This window comes from Pleurodeles waltl, chromosome 6, assembly GCF_031143425.1.
Source record: "Pleurodeles waltl isolate 20211129_DDA chromosome 6, aPleWal1.hap1.20221129, whole genome shotgun sequence".
Taxonomy (NCBI): Eukaryota; Metazoa; Chordata; class Amphibia; order Caudata; family Salamandridae; genus Pleurodeles; species Pleurodeles waltl.
In genome coordinates, this window is record NC_090445.1 from 1535716870 (window position 1) to 1535730633 (window position 13764).

Here is a 13764-nt window from a genome sequence, read left to right on the forward strand (position 1 = left end):
TAATTTTTTAGATTTATAGTATAGTCCTTGAATTTATTAATTTATTTCTCAATTTTATCTAGGTGCACTTTTGCTTCCGTTGACGTTTGGTTGTCTTTGATTGCTTGTTCTAATGTCAAAATTTAATCTGCTTGTTTTTTGCAAATCCTTTGAGCAGTTTCTATTAAGTGGACCGTCACATCTTTACAGCACTTGGTGCTAATATATCTGAGGCTTTTCTTATATTCCAGATCATCAATAAATATGATTGGTGTATTTTTTTTACTTCTAGACCCCAAGGAATTGTGCCTGCTTTTAGGTGTTTCCTCCTTCCTCCCTCCTGGAGGACTTACCTCAAGGAATGGGCAGTGGACGGCTCTGCCATTGGGAAGGGGAAAACCTCAGCTGGGGGCCTCAATTGCATTGTGGAATCGCTGTAATAATAACCTTCATGCATTTAGAAACCACACTACTGCACTATATGTAGTAGGTGCCCCAATGCTTGGGTGCCCTTGCTCCTCCAGGCTCTCTCTCTGGAGAAGTGTAATCAACCTAATAGAAGCGCAGGAGAGCGGTGGCCTGTGGTAACACTGGTAATGGGTCATATATGATTCATGTGTTCTCCTAAACGAGTAATGCCTCAGGGCTTGCATACGGTGCACCATTTTCATGCTTTAGGTTGGATGGTGACATTGGGTGATATGTGAATTTTGTTATAACATTTCATGACCAAGGTGTTACTGTTTTGCTTTACGTCATACAGAATGATGGCTACTCCATAATTCCCACATTATTGGTTGCTTCATATGATTAGCAAGGTTACCGTAGTGTACATATGCTTCTCTATAAATGTATGGGAATACCATGCACTACGGTATGATATGTGTTTTTGCCTTGCATTGTCCATTAGCACAAGTACTATCTGAATGATGTCATAAGGTACACAGGGTGCATTTGGACTTTTGGCATTATCAGGATAGCAAGTGCTACCTTTCAGCAACTGAATGTTATGCAGAGTATTTATGATGTTCTTGCTCCATGATCTATATTTACAATATACAACATATATATATTTTTACATGATCCAGTGTGGAGTCTCTTTTGTGGTGTAATTATTGTGTCACTGTTGTGTGTTACGCAAATGCTTTACACATGACTTCTGGGGAGAAGCCTGACTGCTCTGTGCCAAGCTACCAGGGTGTGAGCACAGGTTATCTTTGGTGTGTAACTTACTTGCCCTGACTACAGTGGTGGGTTCTGCCTGGCATAGGTGCAAATCCCAGCCAAAAAGAATCCCCATTTCTAACAGCCTCCCTTTTACTAATATTCTCCTTCTAATGCCTTGAACACGTATTTCTCACTGTATTCATTTATAAGAGGCTTTTTCAGCAAGGCTTTTAAAGATATGATAATTCAGCCTTCTCAGGATGTGTGCCACAGTCTTGGACTCTAGCAGTGGATCAGGACAAAAGCATGCCATGCTGAATTGCCTACTCTCAAAGGCCCTTCACCAGCCAGCACTGTTGCAGGCAGTGAACAGCAGATTGATTTCTCACATAGAAGATGGGGTTCTTTGTGCATGCTGTTGTTACTTTGGATTTCACCTCTGGGAGGGAGCCTTTCAATATTAGGCAGAATGTCTTCAGTTCCAGCACATTTATGTGGCAGGACAAATCTGATGTGTGCCCACAGACTCTGATAAAAAAAACTACCCACAATGAGCCTCCCACAAAACTCTGTAAAGGTGATTTGTGCAGCAAGTGCGGATAAAGGTTGCATCTCGTACCATGGTGGGGTACCCACCATCAACAGGGTGGAACTAAGAATGAAAGGACAGGAACATGCTTATATTGAACGTTCTTACAGAACAAACATGGCTCTAGTGGGACAAATATACCAGCGGTGCTTAGTCAATAATAAAATATGCATTAATATTGGACACAATGTTTCTTTTATAAATGCTGGTCATGTTTCTGGAATTTAAATGCCCCCTTTCAAAATCTCATATAGCTTACGTACATATAAAGAACAAAACAATACATATTTATGCATTTAATCTAATTAACATTACGTTTATTCTGAACGAATCACACAATTTAAAATCATCAGTTTCATGACACACTGGCATTGTTACTAACAACGTTAAATAATAAGACCTCCAGTTCTACATCCTTAGGCATGGCCCGTCTGTAGATAGTCCACCCAATCGAAGATCACCTAATTATGTATGAGCAATGACTCCTCCCAGAGTTCTGGTTGTGATCAAGAAATTAATTCTTTGTTTGGCTCTTCAAAGTGCACTTCTTTCAAATGGTCGATGAGTTTCGGCCTCTCAGCTTACTGCCCCCTCAGGACACAACAAGGGAGTGTGTAAAACAAATGCTGCCCTGTATATATGCAAACAAACTTTGATGGGTCCAAAACCGTAAAGATCACAAAAGGATCGTGAAATTGTACACTCCTGTACAAGAGCACTACGGGTATATTTGTCTCGATTGAGTTAAATTCGTTTTGTATACTGTGTTTGCCCCTATTCCAGAGGGTTACATGGGCGTCCCTGTGCTACATATTTTTTTATGAACCTTCAGCAACTGATCAAAGTGATCAATCAGTGCGGCTGAAGGGAAAGCATCTGAGACCTGGCATGGGAGATCACCCCTATGCAGGATAGTAGTCCCAGACAATGCAACCAGCAGTCTCCTTGGCCTTATGCTCAGTCATCTGGTTGATGACCTTTATCAGGCTGGAATCTAGAATTGAGCACATAAACTGAATCCTCTTATGGAGTTAACAAAGAGCTTTCTGGGTACTTCTTGAAGCACCCATGACTTTAATATGGTCAAGCCGGTCGGTGCCAGACCAAACTCTGCTGTTCAGACAAGAAAAGCAGTGGACCTTGCGAAGCTGCAGAAAAGCTCCCATAGGGGCCAGCATGTTTGTAAAGATCAAGGGGACTGCCGTGAGACTGAAGGGGGAGCATTAAGCACTAGTAGTGCTCATCTACAAAATTTAAACAGAGGTATATCCTGTAGTCCTATGGGGTAGTTGTGTAGGAGCGTCCTGCGGGTCCAGAAAACATAGCCAGTATTTCCTTTTGGCTGCCAAGACATGTGCCAAAGTCAGCATCTTGGATCTCTGCTGGGGAACAAATTAAACTACATCTCAGATGTACAGTGGGAGTTATTTCCATGCCTCATTTTGGCAAAGTTTTTGGACGTTTATTGAACTATATTTGACATGGGTACTTTAGGGGAAGGGTGGAGATGATGGGCTGGCGGGGTTTGGGGCAAGCTGAATTGCATAGCCTTCTGAACCAAGGAAAAGATGCACACATCCCCTGTGATCTGTGTTCAGTTATGACAGGGGAAAGAATGTTTGTCCGCACCACATAATGAGATCGCAGGGGTCCCCTGAGATAGCATAAATCAGATGGGATGATGCCCTGGGAACCTAGTTCTTCTTGTCCTATTGTATGGCCACAGGAAGGGCTTGCTGTTTACCTAGAAGCACTTCCTTTTAGAGTGCTCTTCAGAGCCTAAGGAAAGAGAACTTCCTGCTGGGGTGTATGTTTGTTTGACCAAACTGGTGAATGTCCTTATTGGCAAAAATTCAGAAATATAGCTTTGTTTTCCCACTAATCACTTTTTTTTCAGAGGCGTTCCTCCATCATACATCCAGTCCTTCTCTTCCTGCTTCTCTGTTGTTTAACCCTTTCCTCAACTCACCACAGCCCAGTGTCCTTTTTAGGTCGAAGCATACCAAACAGCACAGCTATGTGGTTTGCTAAATACCTCTTGGGGACATTCTGAAAGCTGTCATAAGAATGCATTACGCCCATTGATTTCTATATGCTACCTTTATTTGTTTTAAGCTGTCCAGCATGTTTTTGTCCTTGCTGTGTAGCATAGCTTGTTTACCTTTTTCACAAGTGCTCACTTTCTGTAAACAGACCTCTAAACTTTGTTTAGGGTTGAGCCTGCGTTGCATGCGCTCCTGCATGCGTATCGCAGCGAGACGCTTTAGTTATCAGAAAAGGGCTCGGAGCCCTGTCGACATCACATCAGTGTGTTTCATTGGTTCGTCGTCTTGCCTAATAAAATCTGCTTGCTTTCATTAGTTGAAGGCATGCACAAATCATGCCTTTTCCGGTGGCTAGCCCTCCTCGAGCGCATCGACCAAGTACAGAAAACATGCGAGGCTCGCTGTTTTCTGTCGGATCGTGGACTACTTTTTCTCTATTTTATTAGCGCGATTTCGCTTGGCAGAAGTCGAGCGCTTTACACAGTTAATTTCACTTTTTTGGTTTAAGTACATAAAAGCACTTTTGCCGATAGATGAAAAGTCGGGTTAGGAGTTTACAACGCGATCAGCTCTAACATGAGCAAACGCGAGACCCGTTGCATTGCAAATGCTTGTTTTATGTTGTCACATTTGCTTTACATTCAAACACAGATGTTAAATGTCCAATTCTGTCTTCCAGGGAGCTTGGTATTTACTTTTCGTTTTCTGACTTCCAAGTGAGAGGATTTATCTGACAACCTGGGTGTGTGAGATGAAAGGCGTTTGTCTAGCACACAACAAAATTTAAATGTTTGTAAATTAACTATTCAAATATTACAGAATATATCAGAATTAGGAAAGCACTGTGAGGCACATTTTGTAATAATTCTGAAGTGTGCTGAAAACAAAAGTTATAATATGATCAAAACAATGAATATATTAGGTGATGCCAATTCCACACATTATCGTTTGTGCGCTGCGCGGTTTTATCAGTAAAACTGAATGTCTATGCACATGTAATAGTAATTTCAGGTGAAATGTGTTGTCTGTAATGGCAGTGTACTACTACACCATGCATACTCAACTCTACGACACTCCACTCAATGACATTCTACTCCAGTCTATGCTACTCTACGACATTCCGCAACACTCTATGTCACTCCAGTCTATGCTACTCCAGTCTATGCTACCCCACTCCACTCTATGCCACACCACTCTATGCGACTCTACTCCAGTTTATGACATTGCACTCTACACCACTCTTTTCCACCCCACTCTACTCCACTCCACCCTATGACACTCTGCACCACTTCACTATAGGCCACTCTACGTACTCACTCTACAACACTTCACACTGACACTTTACCCCACTCTATGCTATCCCACTCCACTCCACTCCCCTCCCTTCCATGGCCCTAGACTTAACAACACTTTACTCTGCTCTACGACACTTTACTCCACTTTCCTCTACAACACCCCATTCTGTGCCCCTCCTCTCCACTCTAGCCCACTCCGTTCTACAACACTCTACTCCACGCCACTCTATTCCACTCCATGACCCTACACTCTATGACACTCCATCTGCTGCCACTCTGTGACACTCCTCTCTACTCCACTGTGCGATATGCTGCCCCACTCTAGGACACTTTACTTCACTCTATCCCTCTCTGCTTTATGCCACTCCACTCTACACCACTCCATTCTGCTGTACGACACTGCTCTATGGTACTCTGTTCTACGACACTCTGCTCCACACTACAACACTCCACTCTTCGAAACTCCACTCCACAGTCCTCTGAGCCAACCACCTCCATGCCATTAAATATTAGCTATCCTGAACAGCAGGCACACTGGTATACAACATGGCTGAAACACACTGGCAAAGGCAATAGCTCTTGCATAGGTGAGAACTATTGGCTTTGCCAAGGCCTGTTTGGTTCAGCCTACCAGATAGCACAGCTATCTGGTTGTGTATGTATTGTGGGCTTACCAAGAACATAGAGAAGCTTACAGCCCACCAATTGCTTACCAGTGGTTGGCTTTACCGTCACTCTCATTACAGTGCTTCCTATTTTATGGCTTGCCTAGTCCATCTTGTGTCTGGCTCTCCCCTGGAGCATTTCAAATTTTCTTGTGTCCTTCCATCGCTCACTCAAGGGGAACTACTTTTTTTCTTCTGTGCGAGGTACTCCTAGAGGGTGCATCTTTTTCCAGCTGTCTCCCTAGTGTGCTTCTCTTCCCTCTTCCTCGCTCCATGTTGCTCTCTCCTGCCTGAGTTATTTTCCATGCCCGCTCTGTGATAACACTCATCCTCGTATGCTTCTCCCCATGTTGCTTTCTCACCCACATGCTTCTTGCCCCTAACTTTAATTTTTCTGTCTCTTGCCCTTTGCTTTTCTCCCCCCGCACTCCACAATTCTCTCTCGCCCATTTGCTTTCCTCTGCCCCACCTCCTCGCAAGGCATGTTGCTTCTCTCCACTTGCGCCCCAGAGTTGCTTACCTCCATCTCACCCCAACCTGTAATGCTTCCACCAACCCACCTTAAAAACAAAAATGCTTTTTCACACATTTTTTTCTTTTTATCTACAGGTCTAACTCGGACCGATAAATAAAAAATTATTTTGTAGAAAATTACATTTCTTTGCCTGCATAAGCATTCCATCGACTTAGTTTTACTCCCCTCCCTCTATTCTGACCCCACCTCCCAACATGCCGGCAAAGCCTTTACCTTTAGTTTCCCCTTGATTTAGTTTGTGCCCTCTGCACCCTACCACTTTTTCTCTATCCTCTCTTTTTTGTGTACTTACATTGTCTTCTTTTTCCTCATCTTCTGTTCCTCCATTTCCTATTTCACTCTTTTTTCCTTTACAGATCTCAGTAGACAGAGAAAATAGACTGCACCCATATTGTTTTTGTTCCTTTACCCACCCACTTTTTTCCAACAATTCAATATTTTAGGAATTATACATTTTTTTGTATATACCGGATCTGGTATTCCATGTGGCCTCGCAGCCTTTGGCAATTTCTTAAAATGTACACCAGTGTGGTTTTGTATCTTTTGAGAATACAACAAATTGAGGTAGGACCGTCTGCTGAAGGCTTGGAGTGAAAGTACCCTCTGCCTTGGAGTACTGAAACCGTTTCTGCATCTGGAAGGAGGACAACTCAGATAGTACTATGCCTGTGCCCATTTTGTATTGCTGGAGGACTTCATTGGTGGAGGGTCTCAACAAGTTCTCCAAATAAAACAGAGGTTGACGACTTGTTCCTCGGTCTGAGGACTTTCACCAGGCCTGGCAGCTCATGGATAGACTGGAGAAGATGTTCCTGGTGGTAGAGGTCCCAGGGCATTAGTTGTTTGAAATTAGCTGTTTTTCTTGCCTAGTTTATGGTCTTTGGGAACCAGGAGCTGGACTTCTGGTGAGAAGAAAGGATTTGAGCAGCCCCTCCATCTTTCAGGATTGCATTATGATCATCCTGGCCTGGGCCGTGCACCCTCAGAAGACTGCAACTCTTCAGTCTGCACAAGAAGAAGGAGGAATCTCTCTTGGAGTGAAGAAGTCACTTCCCTGCAAGCACCTACAACAAGCGACGACTAATAAAAACAAATCCTCAGAGATTTTATTATATTAGAACTTGTGCCAGTGACAGCATGAGACTGTGGACAGAAAGACCATCTGGAGTCAAATGTAACTCTCAGGTTCCTAACAACCTTCACAGTGGCTGGAGAAAAGGGGGCTTAATCGGGCCATCATTTGGCTGGGGCAAAAAGATTAGAATTACCCAGCAGCATGATCTCAGTTTTTTTAGTGTTGCATTTCAGGTGGTTGTCTTGCATCCACTGAATGACTGCAGTTAAACAATTTTAAAAATTAAACTCTGATCTAAGCGATGGTTTATCCAGCGATAGTATCAGCTTGGTATCATCTGTGTTCAAAATGAAATCTATTCCGCAAGATGCAATCAGGGAGATTAAAGGAGTCATATAGATGTTGTACAAGGCAGGACTCAATATTGAGCCTTGTACAACTCTTGAGGTTATCTTTTTTTCTGCAGAGGAGTAGGGGCCCAACATGACCATTTGTCTGAGATCTCTAAGAAATGACTATCTAGGAGAGGGCCAATTCAGCAATCCCACACTCCTTAATACGATGGAACAATATATCATGAGAAATGGTATTGAATGCAGCAGATGTCTAACAAAATCAACACTACATTCTTCCCTGCATCCAAAGTCAATTTAAAAGTGTCAGAGACTTCCAAAAATGCAGACTCAGTGGAATGGTTAGGGTGGAAACCTGACTGCCGTGAGTGAAGGACATTAGCTTTTTCAAGGAACGCAATCAATTTGTTATTGACCAATTTTTCAAATATTTTACTTATTCCAAGCAATAATGATATTGAGCGCAAGCTGGACAATATGTTTAGGTCTGCAAGGGGCGTTTTACCAATGATTTAACTACTGCCAACTTCCAATCAGCGAGCACCTCTACTGTAGCTAAGGAGGTATTCATAATCTCATTAATCAGAGGGTTGACTATACCCACCACCTTATGGAGGATCTGGCTTTTGAGCCCTGAGGCAGCAGACTGCCGGTTTCAACTGGCAATCATGGAGGTGGTGGCAATGACAAAGAGGATCTGAACCTGTTATTTTACCTGCCTGGAATGTGCTCCTGCTTCCTCACTGTTTCAGCCAGGAAAATGTTTATGGCAAGTATTCTTTGTACCAGGGCACCACCGGTGTCTCAGCGAAATCTCAATAATTTTGGTATGTTTGGCTGAGTTAAAGGGCAGATGCAGAAGGGCCAACTGCATCTCGTACACTTACTTGGGTTGAAACCTATAGTATTGAATAGGGAAAAATTACCTTACAATCTGGTACCTTCATGTTGCTCTGGGTTACTCACTCCACTTGTCCATGGGTGAGGTGGCCTCTATAGGAAAGGGTCCCCCACTTTTGGTCTGTTTGTCAGTGTGTTTGGCTGTGTTCGCTGGTATTCTGCTAATCAGGACCCCAGTGGCTGTGCTCTCGCCTCTAAAGTTGGTTGCCGGTAACTTTTTATACCCACAATTGGCACCCTGGTGCCCCTATGTAAGTCCCTAGTACATGGTACCTAGGTACCCAGGGCATTGGGGTTCGAAGCGATCCCTATGGGCTGCAGCAGTTATTCTGCCACCCACAGGGAGCCCATGCAAAGGGTTCTGCAGGCCTGCCATAGCAGTCTGCGTGAACCGGGTGCATGCACCTGCTTTCACTACAGGTCACTGTAAGTCACCCCTATGGTATGCCCTCTCAGCCCAGAGGGCAGGGTCCAGGTACCTGTGTTTGAGGGCATCTGTGGGGTAGCTGGGGTGCCCCCATGAACTCCAGCCCCATTTTACTGGACTTTGTGAGTGCGGGGACACCATTTTATATGTGTACTGGACATAGGTTACTACCTATGTCCAGCTACATAATGGTAACTCCTAACCTAGGCATGTTTGGTATCAAACATGTTGGAATCATGCCCCAATACTGCTGCAAGTATTAGAAGTATGATTCCATACATGGGGGCCCCTTAGAGGACCCCATCATTGATACCACCCGTCTTAAAGGGTTTTCTGGGCAGCTTATCTGGCGAGGTGAACAATCTACGTTTCAGAGCTTTTTAGGGTCTCTCTCTTGGGGGGGGGGGTCCTCAGATTCGGCTTGCAAGATTCCAGCAGGATTCCTCTGCAACCTTTACTTCGATTCCTGGACTCCGGAAGTGCGCTTAGAACCTCCAGGATCTGACAAGCTGCTTCCAAGAAGAAAGGACTCTTCAGTAACATTTTTCCAGGGCTCCTGCCAGCTTTGCAACAATTTCTTCGCCGTGCACCCTCAGAAGACTGAAACTCTTCAGTCTGCACAAGAAGAAGGAGGAATCTCTCTTGGAGTGAAGAAGTCACTTCCCTGCAAGCACCTACAACAAGCGACGACTGGCTGCGTGGATCCCATCTCCTGCGGAGCTGTTTGGATCCTGCATCACGGGTGGTGGTCTGGAGTAGTCCTCTTAGTCCTCTCTGCCAGCTGTCCAACTTTGGTGGAAGTAAGACTTTGCCTTCCCATGCAGGACAGTACCCCCGTGCACTGCATCTCTTGCAGCGGCCAAGGCTTGTTTGCATCGCCTCTAAGGGCTCTTCAGGAGACGTGTAGCTCCAGCCACCAGCACTCCATCCTGCAAAGCACAACCTCCTGCAGCGTAGGATCCACTTCTGTAGTGCTGCATGGGCTCCTTCTGCGACTCCTGTGTCCCCGTCCTGTGGGAGCTGCCTCTGGACTCTCTGCGACATTGAGGATCCCTTGTGACACCCCCTCCTGGGTTGAGTCCTCCTTGGCCTTGCTGGTCCCCGGCAGCACCTCTTTTCCACTAACTGCGAGTTTGCCTGTGCCAGGGCTTGTTGGTGGAAATCCTGCACCAACACCCGTCTGCAATCTTCCTTCAAGCGTGAAGGAAGATCGCAGATGGGTGTCGGTGCAGGATTTCCACCAACAAGCCTTGGCACAGGTTGTATCCACCTGGAACTCTTCTCCAGCTCCTGGGCTGCATGCCAACCTGTTCATCAGAACCGTCGACCATCTCCTGCATCCACAGCTGGGTAGGTAGTACCTCCTGCTCCTTCTGAACTCCACTGTGACTCTCAGACTTGGTCCCCTCTCTCCACAGGTCTTCTTTCTTCAGGAATCCACCACTGGTTTTCTTGCAGGCTTCTCTGGGTGTCTTATTTTTCTTCTTTTGGGTGGTTTGGGGTGAATCCAGTGTTTTACTCCTGCATTCCTGGTCGCTCGGGAGTACTGTATTACTTACCTTTGTGGTTCTCAAGTACTCCCATCTTACCTAGGTGGGGGTACCTTGTTCGCATTTAATTTTTTTAGTATATGGTTTGTGCTACCCCTGGGTTTACTATTGGTTATTACTGTTTGCACTGTTTTCTAACCTTTTCTATGCCTGTTTCTGATTGCTAGTGTATATATTTAGTGTATTACTTACCTTCTAAGGGTTGGTCACCTATTTAGTAATTTGTGGTGGTGTGTTCTAAAAAATAAAGTACCTTTATTTTTGTACAACTGAGTGTTTTTTTGCATGTGTTAAGTGCTGTGTGGCTACAGTGGTATTGAATGAGCTTTGCATGTCTCCTGGATAAGCCTTGGCTGCTCATCCTCAGCTACCTATAGAGAGCCTGGCTTCTAGACACTGCCTCACTTCACTAAGAGGACATATCTGGACTTGGTATAAGGTGTAAATACCATTGGTAACCACCACACACCAGGCCAGCTTCCTACACTGATGGAAGTGAAAACGACCGATGATGAAGCACACTTACTTTAAAATCAGTGCTTTCAAGCATTAGCTATCTGATCTGAAAGAAGATGAGCATGAAAAACAGCAACAAAAAAAAGGGAAAAGAGAAACGTGTTTCATTCAACACCCCACTGTATAAGAAAAGGTTACTGGTTACAGCATGTGCAAGCTTGTATGTTGCTTACTTAGGTATGCAGTGCTGGCACCCAAAGCTCTGAATTAAGAGCTTTTGGAGTAGTTTGTTGAACAAATTTTTATATATTTTTATTGAATTATATTTTAGTCGTGCATCGCATATAGACCATTCGGGGCAAACCATGATTGCGAGTTATCACAGAATACAAGCCAGCGCATTCGAAATTGTCCATGCGATGGACTACATATATGCAAAAACAGGTAAACTACAATGAACACTAAAACTCGTGCAAGAAAGTAAACTATGCCCAGTTCAACACATGTAGCCATTTAAAATTCTGAGTGTCATTTATGCAAGGGTAAATGTTACAGGAGAAAATGAAATCCATTAATAATCACAGGAGAATAGGTCGATCCAACTGCAATGTCAATCCAGGATATGGACAAGTGGCACTCTTCGTTGCAACAATTGGTCATCGACTGCAACGAATATACCGCCCTTTCAGTAAAACTAGCCACCTCCTCCAGCCGTTGGTCTGCTAATGGTTTCCTCAACATGTAGCTATACTCCTCCAATCGCAGGACTGCCCCTTCTGTAGTGCCCAGTTCTCCATCCAGGAATCTGTTGCCAGCCTTCCTCGACGCCTGCCTGCCCTACAGACCGAGCAAGCAAATTTCTACATTATTTAGCAAATGCCTTCTCAGGGTTCTCTCCAATTCGGATGTAATCCCAAGCCAAAAACAAGCATCGGGCAGCTCCAAACCATGAGGGTGAAGTCGGGAGCCTCTGGGGCAGCTCATGTTGGTGGTGTGGAGTATAATGATCAACCTGTGGAGCAGAATATAGGTAGTATGCACGTAATTAAACTGTGTGAATATAAAGCTGGTATTTCTGGAGACGGTGTAAGTGCGTTAAAAGGTCTCCTCCCATTCCTTCCCATGGTAGTGCCTGACCTTTATGTTCCCTCACCTGACCCTCAGAGCTGGCAAACTATCCGAAGCCATAGATATCATCCTCACATTAAGCCAAGAATCAGTCAGTGGCCGCTACCAAATGTTAATGTAATCCGCAATAGGTCATGTGTCCGAGGCTCCAGTTCTAATTCTATCAGAAACTGACTTACGGCTGCCATCAACACCCCATAAACCAAGAATTGAGTGTCCCAGACTCCATTTTCCTCAGTCGTGCTCTCTAAATTAGAAATTAGCCCTTTGAGGAAGTACTCCAAGGTGACAATCTCCGCAGTCCTCCATTCTCTTAATTGGGGGCTGAGAGCTGGCCTCTCTTGAAGTGGGTAACCCTGTCAGAGGCAAAGCTGGAGAATACGAGTCATTGCATCCGAATGTTTTAACTGCACACTTCCACCACCAAAGAGCCACTGTGAGGAACTTCGGTCTCTGGGTGGGGCTTAGTTTTACCCCCCAACAGCAGCACAAGAAGGGCTCCCTCCTTATGTTCCTCTCCGAACTCCAGTAATTCTGCTACGTTAACTCCAGCAATTCCAATTAATCTGCTGGGCCATTGTAACTGAGTATACATAGGGAAACAGTTTGTTCCATTCCAAATCAACTCCCAAAGTAAGACGTTCAGGGATCAGAAGCAACTCAGTGGGATCAAAAATGATAGGTTTACAACATAATAGAGATTCATGGTAAAAAGGCCATTTTCAATAGGGTTATTCTAGGCCTAAGAGGGAACTTCAGAGTGTGTCAAAAATGCCACGTTTCCCTAAAGGGTACGAAGAGAGGTTCCCAAGTTTCCTTCCACTTGTGATAAATGCTGACTCCTTGAGAACTCTAGGCTCCCACTGGATTCCCAAACACAGATTGGGGACAATGGGAAATGCACGTCTTCCTGCAATTACTACACAGCTTGGATTCTCCTCCAGGTCATCTACAAGCTACTCTATGAAACACCCCCCGCCAATTGGGCCTCTCATGGATATAAAAGTATATGATCAGCATACAAAGAGAACATTCTACCCATCACCTACCCCTCCCTCCCGTGTGAAGAATATGAGCAAATGGCTCAACCAGCAATTCCAACAACTTCAGTGAGAGAGGGCAACCCTGCCTAGTCCCTCAATAGATTGTTAATGGATCTGATACACGGTAATCCTTGCAGAGCCTTGACTATGCATTCATAAACAGCAAGGTGAGCCACTTACTCCATCCCTCACCTAGGTTCATCTTGTGTATGACTGCCCTCTGGCACCCTCATTGCAGGGAATTGGATGCCTTCTGAATATGAAGAGAGAACACCAGCACTACAGAATAACAAGACAGTGGCCTTTCACCAATGATTCTGTACAATCATCTGATGTTATAGGAGGTATTGGATTGAGGAATATAACCATTTTGGCCTTCGTGCACCAGAGTGCATAGGTAGGTTTGCAGCTGGTTATGCATCAACTTACTTAAGAATTTTACAGTCTAGATTTAACATGAAAAGTGGCTTTGCAGATGCTACGTCCAATGCAGTTAAAGTACAAAGACTATCACAGCTTCCCTAGTGATATCGAGCAAAGATCAATCTTTTAGTGCT